Below are 6852 nucleotides of genomic sequence, written 5' to 3'. Positions count from 1 at the left end.
CATTATATAAAATTTCAAACTCGCATATCTCCGTTACTATAGAAGATACACATGAGATTTTACACTCAATGTAATCAGGTCGAAGCTCTCTATTGGCTCATCCGGAAAAAAATTACCCATGTGTAATATTCATACTTAGTTACAATGGAAACTATCATAACAATAAAGTAAACAATCTATTTGTGCATGATTGTAGTCGTTGTCGTGGAGATTTGAAATAACCACTTTCATTGTTGAAACAATGTAATACATCCTTGGAATCACGTTTTACAAAAACATTATATAAAAATTCAAACACGCATATCTCCGTTACTATAGAAGATACACATGAGATTTTACACTCAATGTAATCAGGTCGAAGCTTTCTATTGGCTCATCCGGAAAAATTTGATCCATGTGTAATATTCATGCTTTGTTACCATGGAAACTATCATAACAATAAAGTAAACAATCTATTTGTGCATGATTGTAGTCGTTGTCGTCGAGATTTGAAATAACCACTTTCATTGTTGAAACAATGTAATACATCCTTGGAATCACGTTTTACAAAAACATTATATAAAATTTCAAAGTCGCATATCTCCGTTACTATAGAAGATACAGAAGTAATTTTACACTCAATGTAATCAGGTCGAAGCACTCTATTGGCTCATCCGGAAAAATTTTACCCATGTGTAATATTCATACTTAGTTACAATGGAAACTATCATAACAATAAAGTAAACAATCTATTTGTGCATGATTGTAGTCGTTGTCGTGGAGATTTGAAATAACCACTTTCATTGTTGAAACAATGTAATACATCCTTGGAATCACGTTTTACAAAAACATTATATAAAAATTCAAACACGCATATCTCCGTTACTATAGAAGATACACATGAGATTTTACACTCAATGTAATCAGGTCGAAGCTTTCTATTGGCTCATCTGGATAAATTTGATCCATGTGTAATATTCATGCTTAGTTACAATGTAAACTATCATAACAAATAAGTAAACAATCTATTTGTGCATGATTGTAGTCGTTGTCGTGGAGATTTGAAATAACCACTTTCATTGTTGAAACAATGTAATACATCCTTGGAATCACGTTTTACAAAACATTATATAAAATTTCAAACTCGCATATCTCCGTTACTATAGAAGATACACATGAGATTTTACACTCAATGTAATCAGGTCGAAGCTTTCTATTGGCTCATCCGGAAAAATTTGATCCATGTGTAATATTCATGCTTTGTTACCATGGAAACTATCATAACAATAAAGTAAACAATCTATTTGTGCATGATTGTAGTCGTTGTCGTGGAGATTTGAAAAAACCACTTTCATTGTTGAAACAATGTAATACATCCTTGGAATCACGTTTTACAAAAACATTATATAAAAATTCAAACACGCATATCTCCGTTACTATAGAAGTTTCAGAAGTGATTTTACACTCAATGTAATCAGGTCGAAGCTTTCTATTGGCTCATCTGGAAAAATTTGATCCATGTGTAATATTCATGCTTTGTTACAATGGAAACTATCATAACAATAAAGTAAACAATCTATTTGTGCATGATTGTAGTCGTTGTCGTCGAGATTTGAAATAACCACTTTCATTGTTGAAACAATGTAATACATCCTTGGAATCACGTTTTACAAAAACATTATATAAAATTTCAAACTCGCATATCTCCGTTACTATAGAAGTTACAGAAGTGATTTTACACTCAATGTAATCAGGTCGAAGCTCTCTATTGGCTCATCCGGAAAAATTTGATCCATGTGTAATATTCATGCTTTGTTACCATGGAAACTATCATAACAAAAAAATAAACAATCTATTTGTGCATGATTGTAGTCGTTGTCGTGGAGTTTTGAAATAACCACTTTCATTGTTGAAACAATGTAATACATCCTTGGAATCACGTTTTACAAAACATTATATAAAATTTCAAACTCGCATATCTCCGTTACTATAGAAGATACACATGAGATTTTACACTCAATGTAATCAGGTCGAAGCTCTCTATTGGCTCATCCGGAAAAAAATTACCCATGTGTAATATTCATACTTAGTTACAATGGAAACTATCATAACAATAAAGTAAACAATCTATTTGTGCATGATTGTAGTCGTTGTCGTGGAGATTTGAAATAACCACTTTCATTGTTGAAACAATGTAATACATCCTTGGAATCACGTTTTACAAAAACATTATATAAAAATTCAAACACGCATATCTCCGTTACTATAGAAGATACACATGAGATTTTACACTCAATGTAATCAGGTCGAAGCTTTCTATTGGCTCATCCGGAAAAATTTGATCCATGTGTAATATTCATGCTTTGTTACCATGGAAACTATCATAACAATAAAGTAAACAATCTATTTGTGCATGATTGTAGTCGTTGTCGTCGAGATTTGAAATAACCACTTTCATTGTTGAAACAATGTAATACATCCTTGGAATCACGTTTTACAAAAACATTATATAAAATTTCAAAGTCGCATATCTCCGTTACTATAGAAGATACAGAAGTAATTTTACACTCAATGTAATCAGGTCGAAGCACTCTATTGGCTCATCCGGAAAAATTTTACCCATGTGTAATATTCATACTTAGTTACAATGGAAACTATCATAACAATAAAGTAAACAATCTATTTGTGCATGATTGTAGTCGTTGTCGTGGAGATTTGAAATAACCACTTTCATTGTTGAAACAATGTAATACATCCTTGGAATCACGTTTTACAAAAACATTATATAAAAATTCAAACACGCATATCTCCGTTACTATAGAAGATACACATGAGATTTTACACTCAATGTAATCAGGTCGAAGCTTTCTATTGGCTCATCTGGATAAATTTGATCCATGTGTAATATGCATGCTTAGTTACAATGTAAACTATCATAACAAATAAGTAAACAATCTATTTGTGCATGATTGTAGTCGTTGTCGTGGAGATTTGAAATAACCACTTTCATTGTTGAAACAATGTAATACATCCTTGGAATCACGTTTTACAAAATATTATATAAAATTTCAAACTCGCATATCTCCGTTACTATAGAAGATACACATGAGATTTTACACTCAATGTAATCAGGTCGAAGCTCTCTATTGGCTCATCCGGAAAAAAATTACCCATGTGTAATATTCATACTTAGTTACAATGGAAACTATCATAACAATAAAGTAAACAATCTATTTGTGCATGATTGTAGTCGTTGTCGTGGAGATTTGAAATAACCACTTTCATTGTTGAAACAATGTAATACATCCTTGGAATCACGTTTTACAAAAACATTATATAAAAATTCAAACACGCATATCTCCGTTACTATAGAAGATACACATGAGATTTTACACTCAATGTAATCAGGTCGAAGCATTCTATTGGCTCATCCGGAAAAATTTGATCCATGTGTAATATTCATGCTTTGTTACCATGGAAACTATCATAACAATAAAGTAAACAATCTATTTGTGCATGATTGTAGTCGTTGTCGTCGAGATTTGAAATAACCACTTTCATTGTTGAAACAATGTAATACATCCTTGGAATCACGTTTTACAAAAACATTATATAAAATTTCAAAGTCGCATATCTCCGTTACTATAGAAGATACAGAAGTAATTTTACACTCAATGTAATCAGGTCGAAGCACTCTATTGGCTCATCCGGAAAAATTTTACCCATGTGTAATATTCATACTTAGTTACAATGGAAACTATCATAACAATAAAGTAAACAATCTATTTGTGCATGATTGTAGTCGTTGTCGTGGAGATTTGAAATAACCACTTTCATTGTTGAAACAATGTAATACATCCTTGGAATCACGTTTTACAAAAACATTATATAAAAATTCAAACACGCATATCTCCGTTACTATAGAACATACACATGAGATTTTACACTCAATGTAATCAGGTCGAAGCTTTCTATTGGCTCATCTGGATAAATTTGATCCATGTGTAATATTCATGCTTAGTTACAATGTAAACTATCATAACAAATAAGTAAACAATCTATTTGTGCATGATTGTAGTCGTTGTCGTGGAGATTTGAAATAACCACTTTCATTGTTGAAACAATGTAATACATCCTTGGAATCACGTTTTACAAAACATTATATAAAATTTCAAACTCGCATGTCTCCGTTACTATAGAAGATACACATGAGATTTTACACTCAATGTAATCAGGTCGAAGCTTTCTATTGGCTCATCCGGAAAAATTTGATCCATGTGTAATATTCATGCTTTGTTACCATGGAAACTATCATAACAATAAAGTAAACAATCTATTTGTGCATGATTGTAGTCGTTGTCGTGGAGTTTTGAAATAACCACTTTCATTGTTGAAACAATGTAATACATCCTTGGAATCACGTTTTACAAAACATTATATAAAATTTCAAACTCGCATATCTCCGTTACTATAGAAGATACACATGAAATTTTACACTCAATGTAATCAGGTCGAAGCTCTCTATTGGCTCATCCGGAAAAAAATTACCCATGTGTAATATTCATACTTAGTTACAATGGAAACTATTATAACAATAAAGTAAACAATCTATTTGTGCATGATTGTAGTCGTTGTCGTGGAGATTTGAAAAAACCACTTTCATTGTTGAAACAATGTAATACATCCTTGGAATCACGTTTTACAAAAACATTATATAAAAATTCAAACACGCATATCTCCGTTACTATAGAAGTTTCAGAAGTGATTTTACACTCAATGTAATCAGGTCGAAGCTTTCTATTGGCTCATCTGGAAAAATTTGATCCATGTGTAATATTCATGCTTTGTTACAATGGAAACTATCATAACAATAAAGTAAACAATCTATTTGTGCATGATTGTAGTCGTTGTCGTCGAGATTTGAAATAACCACTTTCATTGTTGAAACAATGTAATACATCCTTGGAATCACGTTTTACAAAAACATTATATAAAATTTCAAACTCGCATATCTCCGTTACTATAGAAGTTACAGAAGTGATTTTACACTCAATGTAATCAGGTCGAAGCTCTCAATTGGCTCATCCGGAAAAATTTGATCCATGTGTAATATTCATGCTTTGTTACCATGGAAACTATCATAACAAAAAAATAAACAATCTATTTGTGCATGATTGTAGTCGTTGTCGTGGAGTTTTGAAATAACCACTTTCATTGTTGAAACAATGTAATACATCCTTGGAATCACGTTTTACAAAACATTATATAAAATTTCAAACTCGCATATCTCCGTTACTATAGAAGATACACATGAGATTTTACACTCAATGTAATCAGGTCGAAGCTCTCTATTGGCTCATCCGGAAAAAATTTACCCATGTGTAATATTCATACTTAGTTACAATGGAAACTATCATAACAATAAAGTAAACAATCTATTTGTGCATGATTGTAGTCGTTGTCGTGGAGATTTGAAATAACCACTTTCATTGTTGAAACAATGTAATACATCCTTGGAATCACGTTTTACAAAAACATTATATAAAAATTCAAACACGCATATCTCCGTTACTATAGAAGATACACATGAGATTTTACACTCAATGTAATCAGGTCGAAGCTTTCTATTGGCTCATCTGGATAAATTTGATCCATGTGTAATATGCATGCTTAGTTACAATGTAAACTATCATAACAAATAAGTAAACAATCTATTTGTGCATGATTGTAGTCGTTGTAGTGGAGATTTGAAATAACCACTTTCATTGTTGAAACAATGTAATACATCCTTGGAATCACGTTTTACAAAACATTATATAAAATTTCAAACTCGCATATCTCCGTTACTATAGAAGATACACATGAGATTTTACACTCAATGTAATCAGGTCGAAACTCTCTATTGGCTCATCCGGAAAAAATTTACCCATGTGTAATATTCATACTTAGTTACAATGGAAACTATCATAACAATAAAGTAAACAATCTATTTGTGCATGATTGTAGTCGTTGTCGTGGAGATTTGAAATAACCACTTTCATTGTTGAAACAATGTAATACATCCTTGGAATCACGTTTTACAAAAACATTATATAAAAATTCAAACACGCATATCTCCGTTACTATAGAAGTTTCAGAAGTGATTTTACACTCAATGTAATCAGGTCGAAGCTTTCTATTGGCTCATCTGGAAAAATTTGATCCATGTGTAATATTCATGCTTTGTTACCATGGAAACTATCATAACAATAAAGTAAACAATCTATTTGTGCATGATTGTAGTCGTTGTCGTCGAGATTTGAAATAACCACTTTCATTGTTGAAACAATGTAATACATCCTTGGAATCACGTTTTACAAAACATTATATAAAATTTCAAACTCGCATATCTCCGTTACTATAGAAGATACAGATGAGATTTTACACTCAATGTAATCAGGTCGAAGCTCTCTATTGGCTCATCCGGAAAAATTTGATCCATGTGTAATATTCATGCTTTGTTACCATGGAAACTATCATAACAATAAAGTAAACAATCTATTTGTGCATGATTGTAGTCGTTGTCGTGGAGATTTGAAATAACCACTTTCATTGTTGAAACAATGTAATACATCCTTGGAATCACGTTTTACAAAACATTATATAAAATTTCAAACACGCATATCTCCGTTACTATAGAAGATACACATGAGATTTTACACTCAATGTAATCAGGTCGAAACTCTCTATTGGCTCATCCGGAAAAAATTTACCCATGTGTAATATTCATACTTAGTTACAATGGAAACTATCATAACAATAAAGTAAACAATCTATTTGTGCATGATTGTAGTCGTTGTCGTGGAGATTTGAAATAACCACTTTCATTGTTGA

This window comes from Lepisma saccharinum, unplaced genomic scaffold (assembly GCF_977018435.1).
Source record: "Lepisma saccharinum unplaced genomic scaffold, izLepSacc3.1 HAP1_SCAFFOLD_155, whole genome shotgun sequence".
Lineage (NCBI taxonomy): Eukaryota > Metazoa > Arthropoda > Insecta > Zygentoma > Lepismatidae > Lepisma > Lepisma saccharinum.
The sequence above is the reverse complement of the archived record's forward strand: the minus strand, read 5'-3'. Positions refer to the sequence as shown.